Source organism: Eriocheir sinensis, unplaced genomic scaffold (assembly GCF_024679095.1).
Source record: "Eriocheir sinensis breed Jianghai 21 unplaced genomic scaffold, ASM2467909v1 Scaffold259, whole genome shotgun sequence".
Taxonomy (NCBI): Eukaryota; Metazoa; Arthropoda; class Malacostraca; order Decapoda; family Varunidae; genus Eriocheir; species Eriocheir sinensis.
In genome coordinates this window covers 84,064-98,620 of record NW_026111564.1, presented here as the reverse complement: position 1 = coordinate 98,620, position 14,557 = coordinate 84,064, and the positions used below count along the sequence as shown (strand labels likewise).

Genomic DNA, 14,557 nt, shown 5'->3' with positions numbered 1-14,557 from the left:
GTGAGGAGATGAAAAGGAGACAAGAAGGTGTGGAGAAGGAGGAGATGAGGGGAAGAAGGTGTGGTAGAGGTGAGGAGATGAAAAGGTGACAAGAAGGTGTGGTAGAGGTGAGGAGATGAAAAGGAGACAAGAAGGTGGGGTAGAGGTGAGGAGATGAAAAGGTGACAAGAAGGTGTGGTAGAGGTGAGGAGATGAAAAGGTGACAAGAAGGTGTGGTAGAGGTGAGGAGATGAAAAGGAGACAAGAAGGTGAGGAGAAGGAGGAGATGAAGGGAAGGGGTGGTAGAGGTGAGGAGATGAAAAGGAGACAAGAAGGTGTGGTAGAGGTGAGATGAAAAGGACAAGAAGGTGTGGTAGAGGTGAGGAGATGAAAAGGTGACAAGAAGGTGTGGGAGAGGTGAGGAGATGACAAGGTGTCAAGTAGGTGTGCAGATGATAAGGAGACAAGAAGGTGTGGTAGAGGTGAGGAGATGAAAAGGTGACAAGAAGGTGTGGTAGAGGTGAGGAGATGAAAAGGTGACAAGAAGGTGTGGTAGAGGTGAGGAGATGAAAGGAGACAAGAAGGTGTGAGGAGATGAAAAGGAGACAAGAAGGTGTGGTAGAGGTGAGGAGATGAAAGGTGACACGTAGGTTTGGTAGAGGTGAGGAGATGAAAAGGAGACAAGAAGTTGTGGTAGAGGTGAGGAGATGAAAAGGTGACAAGAAGGTTTGGTAGAGGTGAGGATATGAAAAGGAGACAAGAAGGTGAGGAAGAGGTGAGGATATTAAAAGGTGACAAGAAGGTGGAGATGAAAAGGAGACAAGAAGGTATGGTAGAGGTGAGGAGATGAAAAGGTGAGAAGAAGGTGTGGAAAAGGTGAGGAGATGAGGTGCAGAATCGGTGGTAGTGGTGAGGAGATGATAAGGAGAGTAGAAGGTGTGGTAGAGGTGAGGAGATGAAAAGGAGACAAGAAGGTGTGGAGAAGGAGGAGATGAGTGGATGAAGGTGTGGTAGAAGGATAGATGAAAAGGAGACAAGAAGGTGTGGTAGAGGTGAGGAGATGAAAAGGTGACAAGAAGGTGTGGTAGAGGTGAGGAGATGAAAAGGTGACAAGAAGGTGTGGAGAAGGAGGAGATGAGGACAAGAAGGTGTGTTAGAGGAGGAAATGAAAAGATGACAAGAAGGTGTGGTAGAGGTGAGGAGATGAAAAGGTGACAAGAAGGTGTGGTAGAGGTGAGGAGATGAAAAGGTGACAAGAAGGTGTGGTAGAGTGGAGGCTATGAACAGGTGACAAGAAGGTGTGGTAGAGGTGAGGAGATGAAAAGGTGACAAGAAGGTGTGGTAGAAGTGAGGATGAAAGGTGACAAGAAGGTGTGGTAGAGGTTAGGAGATGAAAAGGAGACAAGAAGGTGTGGTAGAGGTTAGGAGATGAAAAGGAGACAAGAAGGTGTGGTAGAGGTGAGGAGATGAAAAGGTGACAAGAAGGTGTGGTAGAGGTGAGGAGATGAAAAGGTGACAAGAAGGTGTGGTAGAGGTGAGGAGATGAAAAGGTGACAAGAAGGTGTGGTAGAGGTGAGGAGATGAAAGGTGACAAGAAGGTGTGGTAGAGGTGAGGAGATGAAAAGGTGACAAGAAGGTGTGGTAGAGGTGAGGAGATGAAAAGGTGACAAGAAGGTGTGGTAGAGGTGAGGAGATGAAAGGTGACAAGAAGGTGTGTAGAGGTGAGGAGATGAAAAGGTGACAAGAAGGTGTGGTAGAGGTGAGGAGATGAAAAGGTGACAAGAAGGTGTGGTAGAGGTGAGGAGATGAAAAGGTGACAAGAAGGTGTGGTAGAGGTGAGGAGATGAAAAGGTGACAAGAAGGTGTGGTAGAGGTGAGGAGATGAAAAGGAGACAAGAAGGTGTGGTAGAGGTGAGGAGATGAAAGGTGACAAGAAGGTGTGGTAGAGGTGAGGAGATGAAAAGGTGACAAGAAGGTGTGGTAGAGGTGAGGAGATGAAAAGGAGACAAGAAGGTGTGGTAGAGGTGAGGAGATGAAAGGTGACAAGAAGGTGGTAGAGGTGAGGAGATGAAAAGGTGACAAGAAGGTGTGGTAGAGGTGAGGAGATGAAAGTGACAAGAAGGTGTGGAAGAGGTGAGGAGATGTAAAGGTGACAAGAAGGTGTGGTAGAGGTGAGGAGGTGAAAATGATGCAAGAAGGTTTGGAGGAGGATGAGATGAGTGGAAGAAGGTGTTGTAGATGTGAGGAGATGAAAAGGAGACAAGAAGGTGAGGAGAAGGAGGAGATGAGGGGAAGAAGGTGTGGTAGAGGTGAGGAGATGAAAAGGAGACAAGAAGGTGTGGTACAGGTGAGAAGATGAAAAGGTGACAAGAAGTGTGGTAGAGGTGAGGAGATGAAAAGGTGACAAGAATGTGTGGAGAAGGAGGAGATGAGGGGAAGAAGGTGTGGCGGAGGTTAGGAGATGAAAACGTGACAAGAAGGTGTGGTAGAGGTGAGGAGATGAAAAGGTGACAAGAAGGTGAGTAGGAGGAGATTAGAGAAAGAAGGTGTGGTAGAGGTGAGGAGATGAAAAGGAGACAAGAAGGTGTGGTAGAGGTGAGGAGATGAAAAGGAGACAACAAGGTGTGGTAGAGGTATGGAGGTGAGAAGGAGACAAGAAGGTGTGGTAGAGGTGAGGAGATGAAAAGGTGACATGAAGGTGTGGTAGAGGTGAGGAGCTGAAAAAATGACAAGAAGGTGTGGAGAAGGAGGATATGAGGGGAAGAAGGTGTGGTAGAGGTGAGGAGATGAAAAGGAGACAAGAAGGTGTGGTAGAGGTGAGGAGATGAAAAGGAGACAAGAAGGTGAGGAGAAGGAGGAGATGAGGGGAAGAAGGTGTGGTAGAGGTGAGGAGATGAAAAGGAGACAAGAAGGTGAGGAGAAGGAGGAGATGAGGGGAAGAAGGTGTGGTAGAGGTGAGGAGATGAAAAGGAGACAAGAAGGTGTGGAGAAGGAGGAGATGAGGGGAAGAAGGTGTGGTAGAGGTGAGGAGATGAAAAGGAGACAAGAAGGTGTGGTAGAGGTGAGGAGATGGAAAGGTGACAAGAAGGTGTGGTAGAGGTTAGGAGATGAAAAGGTTACAAGAAGGTGTGGTAGAGGTGAGGATATGAAAAGGAGACAAGAAGGTGTGGAGAAGGAGGAGATGAGAGGAAGAGGCGGTAGAGGTGAGGAGATGAAAAGGAGACAAGAAGGTGTGGTAGAGGTGAGGAGATGAAAAGGTGACAAGAAGGTGTGGTAGAGGTGAGGAGATGAAAAGGAGACAAGAAGGTGTGGAGACGGAGGAGATGAGGGGATGAAGGTGTGGTAGAGGTGAGGAGATGAAAAGGTGACAAGAAGGTGTGGTAGAGGTGAGGAGATGAAAAGGAGACAAGAAGGTGTGGTAGAGGTGAGGAGATGAAAAGGAGACAAGAAGGTGTGGAGAAGGAGGAGATGTGGACATGAGTGTGTTGTAGAGGTAAGGAGATGAGAAGGAGACAAGAAGGTGTGGTAGAGGTGAGGAGATGAAAAGGTGACAAGAAGGTGTGGTAGAGGTGAGGAGATGAAAAGGTGACAAGAAGGTGTGGAGATGAAAAGGAGACAAGAAGGTGTGGTAGAGGTGACTAGATGAAAAGGTGACAAGAAGGTGTGGTAGAGGTGACTAGATGAAAAGGAGACAAGAAGGTGTGGTAGAGGTGACTAGATGAAAAGGAGACAAGAAGGTGTGGTAGAGGTGAGGAGATGGAAAGGTGACAAGAAGGTGTGGTAGAGGTTAGGAGATGAAAAGGAGACAAGAAGGTGTGGTAGAGGTTAGGAGATGGAAAGGTGACAAGAAGGTGTGGTAGAGGTTAGGAGATGAAAAGGTGACAAGAAGGTGTGGTAGAGGTGAGGAGATGAAAAGGTGACAAGAAGGTGTGGTAGAGGTGAGGAGATGGAAAGGTGACAAGAAGGTGTGGTAGAGGTGAGGAGATGAAAAGGTGACAAGAAGGTGTGGTAGAGGTGAGGAGATGAAAAGGTTACAAGAAGGTGTGGTAGAGGTGAGGATATGAAAATGTGACAAGAAGGTGTGGTAGAGGTGAGGAGGTGAAAAGGTGACAAGAAGGTGAGGAGAAGGAGGAGATGAGGGGAAGAAGGTGTGGTAGAAGTGGGTAGATGAAAAGGAGACAAGAAGGTGTGGTAGAGGAGAGAAGATGAAAAGGTGACAAGAAAGTGTGGTAGAGGTGAGGAGATTAAAATGTGACAAGAAGGTGTGGTAGAGGTGAGGAGGTGAAAAGGTGACAAGAAGGTGTGGAGAAGGAGGAAATGAGGGGAAGAAGGTGTGGTAGAAGTGTAGATGAAAGGTGACAAGAAGGTATGGTAGAGGTGAGGAGATGAAAAGGTAACAAGAAGGTGAGGAGAAGGAGGAGATGAGGGGAAGGTGTGGTAGAGGTGAGGAGATGAAAAGGAGACAAGAAGGTGTGGTAGAGGTGAGGAGATGAAAAGGAGACAAGAAGGTGTGGTAGAGGTGAGGAGATGAAAAGGAGACAAGAAGGTGTGGTAGAGGTGAGGAGATGAAAAGGAGACAAGAAGGTGTGGTAGAGGTGAGGAGATGAAAAGAAGACAAGAAGGTGTGGAGAAGGAGGAGGTGAGGGGAAGGTGTGGTAGAGGTGAGGAGATGAAAAGGAGACAAGAAGGTGTGGTAGAGGTGAGGAGATGAAAAGGAGACAAGAAGGTGAGGAGAAGGAGGAGATGAGGGGAAGAAGGTGTGGTAGAGGTGAGGAGATGAAAAGGAGACAAGAAAGTTAGGAGAAGGAGGAGAGGAGGGAAGAAGGTGGTAGAGGTGAGGAGATGAAAAGGAAACAAGAAGGTGAGGAGGAGGAGGAGATGAGGGAAGAAGGTGTGGTAGAGGTGAGGAGATTAAAGGAAACAAGAAGGTGAGGAGAAGGAGGAGATGAGGGAAGAAGGTGTGGTAGAGGTGAGGAGATGAAAAGGAGACAAGAAGGTGAGGAGAAGGAGGAGATGAGGGGAAGAAGGTGTGGTAGAGGTGAGGAGATGTATAGGAGACAAGAAGGTGTGGTAGAGGTGAGGAGATGAAAAGGAGACAAGAAGGTGTGGTAGAGGTGAGGAGATGAAAAGGAGACAAGAAGGTGAGGAGAAGGAGGAGATGAGGGGAAGAAGGTGTGGTAGAGGTGAGGAGATTAAAAGGAAACAAGAAGGTGAGGAGAAGGAGGAGATGAGGGAAAGAAGGTGTGGTAGAGGTGAGGAGATGAAAAGGAGACAAGAAGGTGAGGAGAAGGAGGAGATGAGGGGAAGAAGGTGTGGTAGAGGTGAGGAGATGAAAAGGAGACAAGAAGGTGTGGTAGAGGTGAGGAGATGAAAAGGAGACAAGAAGGTGTGGTAGAGGTGAGGAGATGAAAAGGTGACAAGAAGGTGTGGTAGAGGTGAGGAGATGAAAAGGAGACAAGAAGGTGTGGTAGAGGTGAGGAGATGAAAAGGTTACAAGAAGGTGTGGTAGAGGTTAGGAGATGAAAAGGAGACAAGAAGGTGTGGTAGAGGTGAGGAGATGGAAAGGTGACAAGAAGGTGTGGTAGAGGTTAGGAGATGAAAAGGTTACAAGAAGGTGTGGTGGTGGTTATGAGATGAAAAGGTGACAAGAAGGTGTGGTAGAGGTGAGGAGATGAAAATGTGACAAGAAGGTGTGGTAGAGGTGAGGAGATGAAAATGTGACAAGAAGGTGTGGTAGAGGTGAGGAGGTGAAAAGGTGACAAGAAGGTGAGGAGAAGGAGGAGATGAGGGAAAGAAGGTGTGGTAGAGGTAGAGGTGCTCATGGTGTAGTGGTTATCACATCTGTCTCACACACAGAAGGTCCCAGGTTCGAGCCCTGGTGAGCACATCTTATTTACTTCACGAAAATAATTATTATTATGGGGATTCATTAGGTAACAGTGATCGTAAGGAAATTAGATTTAATATTGAATGTGAGGATAGAGTAAGCAGTAACAACACATTAATACCTGCCTTCAGGAAGGCAGACTATGAGGGCTTAAGAAAGCAGCTGCAGAAGCTTAGGGGAGTGAGATCAGAAGTAGGTTACGACCCAGGGCAGGGAGGGGCGGTAATCTCTGGTGAGGTCACTCGTTAGGTCAGTAGCTTGGAGGGTGAGTATAATAGTCTGGTCAGAGAGATTAAATTAGGACAGAAACAATTTATTCCTCACAGGGAAGTCAGGTCAACAGGTAACTAAACTACCCGCGATGGATGACAGACAGGCTAAAAACTGAAATAGGGAAGGAAAAGAGGACTATATGTTAGAATTAAAAGGGGGAAACTCACCTAAGGGATAGTTACAAATGATTTAGCTGAGCAGTAAAGAAAACCTACGCGTGGTAAAACGTAATTATGAGATTAGAATTGCCAGGAAGCAAAGACCAATCCAAAGGGCTTCTTTAAGCTATATAAGACCAAGGTTAGGGATAAGATAGGGCCGCTTAAGCCAGGAGAATCGCTGATTGACAGTGATGAGGAAATGAGCGAGGCGTTAAATAGATATTTCTGAACTGAATTTACCAAGGAAAGATTAGATGATATACTTCAGGGAGAACAGATCTACAGGGGAGAAGAGGTAGAAGAATTAACCGACATCAACATAAGTAGGGAGCTGTGATTAGACAGATAGATAGACTTAAAGTCACTAAGGCGCCAGGGCCAGATGAACTTTTCCCCAGGGTAATAAAGGAATGTGAAACTGAAATCAGTGGGCAGTTAACAGAAGTATTTAGGAAGTCACTAGACACAGGGGGGTGCCTGTTTCATGGAGGCAGGCACACGTTATTCCAATATTTAAGAAGGGAGACAAATCTTCTATGGAGAACTATAGGCCGATTAGTTTGACGTCAGTTATAGGTAAAATGATTGAGTCAATAATAGCTGATAGTATTAGGGACCATATAGACAGACATAGTTTAATTCACGACTCACAGCATGGGTTTACTAAAGGAAAGTCGTGCCTCACTAATCTTATATCCTTCTACAATAGAGTATACGAGGCAGCTGACAATGATGAGAGCTATGATGTGGTTTATCCTGATTTTAGTAAGGCCTTCGATAAGGTACCTCACCAGAGACTGTTAAATAAAGTCAGGGCCCATGGGATAAGAGGGAAGGTATTTGATTGGATTAAGGCGTGGATTAGCGACAGGAAACAGAGGGTTACCATTAACGGTAAAAAATCCGTATAGGTAATGTTACCAGTGGGGTTCCTCAAGGTTCAGTTTTAGGCCCGCTTCTATTCATTATCTACATCAGTGACATAGACAATGGGATAACTAGTGACATAGGTAAATTTGCAGATGACACCAAAATAGGACGCACTATTAGGGCAGGGGAGGATGCTAGAGCACTGCAGGAGGATTCAACAAACTGTCAGCTTGGTCAGAGAAATGGCAGATGAATTTTAACATCACCAAGTGTAGCGTACTTAGTGTAGGAACACGCAACCCATTACACGGGTATAGTTTAGACTCCACAGCGATTGGCAAGTCTGAGTGTGAAAGGGATTTGGGAGTGTTAGTAAACTCTGACCTAAAACTAAGGAAGCAATGTATTAGTGCGAGGACTAGGGCTAACAGGGTATTAGGGCTTTATTAACAGGATGGTAACCAACAGGAGTGCAGAGGTCATCTCAGACTCTATTTAGCGTTAGTTAGGCAACACTTAGATTATGCTGTCCAGTTTTGGTGCCCACACTACAGAATGGACATCAACTTGCTAGAATCAGTTCAGAGGAGGATGACCAAGATGATTCAGGGGCTGAGGAACCTCCCATATCAAAATAGGCTGAAATATCTAAACTTACATTCACTAGAGAGACGAAGAGTGCGGGGAGATCTGATAGAAGTATTCAAATGGGTCAAGGGTTACAACAAAGGCGATATAAGTAAAGTACTGAGATTTAGCCAGCAGGATATTACTCGCAGTAATGGATTTAAATAAGAAAAGTATAGATTTAGGAGAGATATAGGCAAGCATTGGTTTAGTAATAGGGTGGTGGGGGAATGGAATAGCTCAGCAATCACATAGTTAGTGCATGTACGAAAGCTTGTATTAAGAGTAGAAATTATAGCAACATTGACGAGTACGACAGTTCGCAGTGAGTAGTGGGTGCAGTAAGGTGACGGGGTGCTGGATTAGTGCATGGGTACCGCCGGTATAACGAGGATCAAGCCTCTACCTGTAACCCTGTAACGACACCTCACCCACCGTGAGTAGTGGGGGGGATTCTGGAGCTGCCCTGTGTAGGCAACCTGGCCTCTTGCAGTTTCCTATGTTCTTATGTTCTTATTTTCTTATGTGAGGATATGAAAAGGTGACAAGAAGGTGTGGTAGAGGTGAGGAGATGAAAAGGTGACAAGAAGGTGTGGTAGAGGTGAGGAGATGAAAAGGTGACAAGAAGGTGTGGTAGAGGTGAGGAGATGAAAAGGTGACAAGAAGGTGTGGTAGAGGTGAGGAGATGAAAAGGTGACAAGAAGGTGTGGTAGAGGTGAGGAGATGAAAAGGTGACAAGAAGGTGTGGTAGAGGTGAGGAGATGAAAAGGTGACAAGAAGGTGTGGGAGGAGGAGATGAGGGGAAGAAGGTGGTAGAGGTGAGGAGGTGAAAAGGAGACAAGAAGGTGTGGTAGAGGTGAAGAGATGAAAAGGAGACAAGAAGGTGAGGAGAAGGAGATGAGGGACGGTGTGGTTGAGGTTAGGAGATGAAAAGGAGACAAGAAGGTGTGGTAGAGGTGAGGAAATGAAAAGGAGACAAGAAGATGAAGATAGAAACAAGGAAAGGACTCTGAGTAGTAGTCTGCCATCATAAAAACATAAGAACATAAGAACGTAGGAGTCTGCAAGAGGCCGGTAGGCCTGTACGAGGCAGCCTTTGAATCTAAGCTCGTGTATCTAACCCCACCTAATATCGCTGTCCATGAATTTATCTAATCTATTTTTAATGTGACAATTGTATTGGCACTCACCAAATGAATGCTGTTTATTCCACTCATCCACCACCCTGTTTGTAAACCAACCTTTGCCTATGTCCCTGTTTAATCTGAATTTATCCAGTTTAAACCCGTTACTTCGTGTCCTACCCGGTTCTCTTACCAACAAAACCTTATGAATGTCTCCCTTATTATTGCCCTTCATCCATTTATAAACCTCGATCATGTCTCCACGCACCCTTCGCCTTTCTAGAGAATGCAAGTTTAACTGTTTGAGTCTTTCCTCGTATGGCAAGTTTCTCAACCCCTGAATCATCTTAGTCATCCTCCTCTGCACCGATTCTAACATTTTGATATCCATTCTATAGTAAGGTGACCAGAACTGAACCGCATAGTCAAGATGAGGTCTAACTCCAACATGTGTGTGTGCCATCTGCCTTGATATCTCTCCCCCATAACCTTGATATCTTGATGAAGGCGCTCGCCATGCTCATCGCTCACGTCTCCAAGAGTAGCAGGAAATCATCGAGATGGCTCTAGAGGAAATGAACCTTTATGCTCATGCTGCAGCCTAAAAGATGAGAGCTATCAAGCAATGTCTCCACCAACCCTTGTAGCTTGCTGCCTTTTTCCTCCCTAAAAATCCCTTCACAACAGCCACCAATAAGTCCCAAGCTCTTTTTCCTACGTCAGTCATCGAGCTCGAGAAGTTTTGGCACTTCATTAACTTTCTCATTTGTGTCCCATCAAAAACACCAGCCTTTATTTTATCATAACTTAGGCCAGGAAATGTTGTATACATATGAATTTGAAACAGTCACCCTCCACATTAAGACCTTCGACAAAGTGCTTCATTAGTCCTAGTTTAATATGAAGGGCTGGGAAGATGATTTTCTCTCTCAACAAGGGGTTGGTGCATGATATTCTTCTTCCCAACAGTCAAACTTTCTTTTTTTAACTGGCCAGAGTTTCTGTTCCCAAAGTTTGTCTTTCGCTCGGCTGTCCCTTAAACACAGGAAACACGGATATTTTGTATGCCCTCCTTGTTGGCCGAGTAAAAAGTTGACCATTTTCAGATCCACACATATGACCCATTTGTGTTAATCAAACTTGAGTAAGTCTAATACAGTTTTAATGTGTTCAGGATTCTCTTTTAAATGCACAGAGTGACCAGTAGGAGTAATACATATTTTAAAATCTTTTTGAACTATCTATAATGAGTCTCCATTCATGAGGATCATACTGTAGACTCGTGTAGAGCAACCATCGCTTTTAACAGATACAATATATTTATATAATTGCGTGTGTCTAGATAGATAAATAGCTGTCTAAATACATACATAAAATAAATATCAACATATATGATTGCCAAACGAGGGAAGACTCAAACAGTTAAACTTGCATTCTCTAGAAAGGCGAAGGGTGGAGACATGATCGAGGTTTATAAATGGATGAAGGGCTTTAATAAGGGAGACATTCATAAGGTTTTGTTGTTAAGAGAACCGGGTAGGACACGAAGTAACGGGTTTAAACTGGATAAATTCAGATTCAACAGGAACATAGGCAAAAATTGGTTTACTAACAGGGTGGTGGATGAGTGGAATAGGCTTAGCAGTCATGTGGTGAGTGCCAATAACTGTCACATTCAAAAATAGACTAGATAAATTCATGGACAGCGATATTAGGTGGGGTTAGATACACGGGAGCTTAGGCTCAAAGGAGCTGCCTCGTACAGGCCTATCGGCCTCTTGTAGACTCCTGCGTTCTTATGTTCTTATGTTCTTATGTGATATCTCTTATATCTATGGCTGGGGCCAATATGGACCAGCCCATAGATAAAAAAAACGACGTGATAGAAAAAAACTATTGTCTTTTTTTAACTAAGTGACACCAAATTACCCAAGAACATGTCTCAAACTTAGGTCACTATAAAAAAGTTATAATTTGTTGTCGAGTGATTTTTTAGACTATCATCGCGCCCGCGCGTCCAAACACACACACACACACACACACACACACACACACACACACACACACACACACGCGCGCGCGCGCGCGCGCACGCGCACACGCACCAATCACCAATTCATCATACCTTTGAATGCATCCTCACCCTACTCCTTCCCTTCCACGTCGTATTTCTTCCCATTTCTTCTTCTCTTTTCTCTGTTTCTCATTCACCTTACTCCCCATCCTCACTCTACTCCATCCCTTCCACTTCGTGTTTATTCCCATTTCTTCTATTTTCTCTGTTTCTCCTTCACCATACTCCTCATACTATCTCTCACATAATCCACCGCCCGATCATCTCCAGTATTCCTTTCCTTCCTCGTTTCCTCCAAAGTTCCTCCTGTTTCTACTTCGTTCTTCCTTCTCCTGTTCGTTCCCTTTTCATCTTCCTGCCCTTCTCCTCCCACTTCTCTTCTTCACTTCTCATACAACTTACTCTTTTTCCCTCCCTCTCACATTTTCTACCTCCCGTTCATCTCCATTATTCCTTCCCATTCTCGTTTCTTAATCTCCTTCTCTCCCTCCTAAATTCCCTCCGTTTTCTACTGCTTGTTCTTCCTCCTTTCCTTCTTCAATCCCCTTTCTACCTTCCTCTCCTTCCTTTTCTCCCTCCCAGTTCCTCCTTCCCCTCTTTTCCCATTCTTCCTGCCTTCATCCCAGACACTCTTTCAGCCTAATGATAACTCAGCCCTCCCTTCCCTGTTCCAACTTTGCAGCCCAGTAATTACTCTTAGGCTCCGTCCTTTGCCCTCTTATGATTCTATGTCCGTCGGGCCGTGGTTAGGTATGTAGTTAAGGCATATCAAGATCTGACACACGACACAGTACTCAGATTTGGTCTTACTACTTTTTCTACTACTACTACTACTGCTACTACTACTACTACTATTACTACTACTACTACTATATTGTTTAAGAGAGAGAGAGAGAGAGAGAGAGAGAGAGAGAGAGAGAGAGAGAGAGAGAGAGAGAGAGAGAGAGAGAGAGAGAGAGAGAGAGAGAGAGAGAGAGAGAGAGAGAGAGAGAGAGAGAGAGAGAGAGAGATATACATAGATATATAGAAAATCAGAACCCACACACCCCATGGTCCAGACTTGGTGGTCTGTCCTTAAACCTAAGTGATTTTACATTAATCAGAAGACTCCAAAACGTTGCATTTCTACTCTAGTTGATATTAAGTTGAAGGAAGTGACGGTCGAGCTTATTTTTGAAGGAGTCAATCGTGTTACACTGGACCACTGATGGTGGAAGCTTATTCCATTCTCGCACTACAACGTTGGTGAAGAAAAATTTGGTGCAATCTGAGTTTACTTGTCTACATCTGAGTTTTACGCCATTGTTCCTCGTGCGCAGACTGTCATCGATCATAAACAATGTTGATCTGTCTACATTCGTGAAACCATTAAGTATTTTAAAACATTCGATCAATTTTCCTCGGAGGCGACGTTTCTCAAGAGAGAACATGTTAAGGGTAGAAAGCCTTTCTTCGTAGGATTTGTTGCGCAAGGAAGGGATCATTTTCGTTGCCCGACGCTGAACACCTTCTAATTTAGCAATATCCTTTGCATGGTGGGGGGACCAAAACTGTACCGCATATTCCAAGTGGGGTCTGACTAAACTGTTGTAGAGCGGGAGTATTACATCTTTATTCTTGAATACAAAGTTTCTTTTAATGAAGCCCAACATTCTGTTAGCTTTATTTGCTGCATCGATGCATTGCTGTGAGAATTTGAGGTTTGACGCGATTTTGAACCCCAAGTCTTTGACGCATTGAACGCTTTTGAGTTTAACGCCGCGCATTTCGTATTCGAACTTCTTATTACTCGTTCCAACTTGAAGGACCTGGCACTTGTCTACGTTAAAGGGCATCTCCCATCTATCCGACCAAGCTGAAATTTTGTGCAAATCCTCTTGGAGGCTTTGCCTGTCTTCGTCAGTGAGAACCGAGTTACCAATCTTTGTGTCGTCTGCAAATTTACTAATGCGGTTATTGAGTCCAACATCCACGTCGTTGATGTAGATAATGAAGAGCACTGGGCCAAGGACCGAGCCCTGAGGGACGCCACTAGTGACAGGCGCCCACTCTGAGTTAAATCCGTCAATCACTACTCTTTGTTGTCTGTTGCTCAACCAATTCGCGATCCATTGGTTTACTTGACCGTCAATACCTATTTGCTTTAATTTGTAAAGTAATTTATGATGCGGGACTTTATCAAACGCTTTCTGGAAATCAAGATAGACTACGTCCAGTGATTTGGTTACGTCATAAACAGTGAAGAGGTCGTTATAAAAGGTTAATAGGTTTGATAGGCAGGATCTTTTGTTTCGGAAGCCATGTTGTGAGTCCCCAATCAATGAGTGGCTTTCAAGGTAACTCACAATTTTGTCCCTAATTATGCCCTCAAGTAGCTTACCTACAACCGATGTTAGACTAATGGGCCTGTAATTACCTGGTACTTTTTTGTCTCCTTTCTTGAAAATCGGTGTCACGTTAGCCTTTTTCCAATCTGAAGGGACGATGCCTTGTCGCAAGGACATATTGAATACGGTTGTGAGGGAGGAGAGTATTTCGCTCTTCGTTTCTTTCAGCAGAGTTGGAAATACTTTGTCGGGTCCAGGACTTTTATTTGTTTTAAGTGAATGGAGAGCTTTAAGGACTTCATCGGTTGTTATTTCAAAATTAGGCAATGCATGCTCGAGATTTACAATAGTACTGGTGTTGGTGGTAGCGAGAGGAAGACTGTTAGTATTAAACACCGAGGAAAAGTAATTGTTTAAGAGGTTTGCAATGTGTTGGCTGTCAGTCACTAGTGCACCGTCGCTGTTTGTTAAAGGTCCAATACCACTTTTGATCGCCTGTCTGTTGTTTATGTAACTCAAGAAAGATTTCGGGTTATTTATATATATATATATATATATATATATATATATATATATATATATATATATATATATATATATATATATATATATATATATATATATATATATATATATATATATATATATATATATATATATATATATATATATATATATATATATATGTATGTATATATATATATATATATATATATATATATATGGAGTTGGTGGCTGTTGACCCACCAGAAAACGTCTCATGTTGGAAAACTTGCTGTAGAGACACTGATGCGGTCATGTTATCTTGTTGCGCCAGAAATGGACAAAACACCGCTGCGGTGGAGGGCTGCTGCGACGTGCGGGTGGATCACCCAAAGAAGGGGACGTTGAGAGCTGCGGCACCGTCACGGGGCACCGGGGACGTGGTCGAGCTGAGGAAGGAGTTATGTCCGCAGCGAAAGCCACTTACCACCACGGCCAAGGCCAAGGGCAAAGGTCAGGACACAGACGACTCGGATCACGGCGCCGCCAAGGAAAGCTGAGCACGTCAAGGCAGGCCCGGAAAGACCGCGGATCACAATTAACGGAATGTGATTCAAACGAGATGAAGAAAAAAAGTTCAATGTTGAAGGATTCGTGAATGAGTACAGAACCACACCCGTGCTCGGCAACACTCAAGTCCTACACCGTCAGCTGATATGTTTGTGTTACATCACAATGTTGGAGGATTCGTG

At 44.4% G+C, this 14,557-nt stretch overlaps 1 non-coding gene across 1 annotated transcript; it reads left to right on the top strand.

Annotated features, from left to right (window-relative positions):
- Positions 1 to 5,793: 5,793 nt before the first annotated feature.
- Trnav-cac (transfer RNA valine (anticodon CAC)) lies at positions 5,794 to 5,866 on the top strand. Its single transcript has one exon. It is a non-coding gene; the product is annotated as a tRNA-Val (tRNA).
- The last annotated feature ends 8,691 nt before the right edge of the window (positions 5,867 to 14,557 follow it).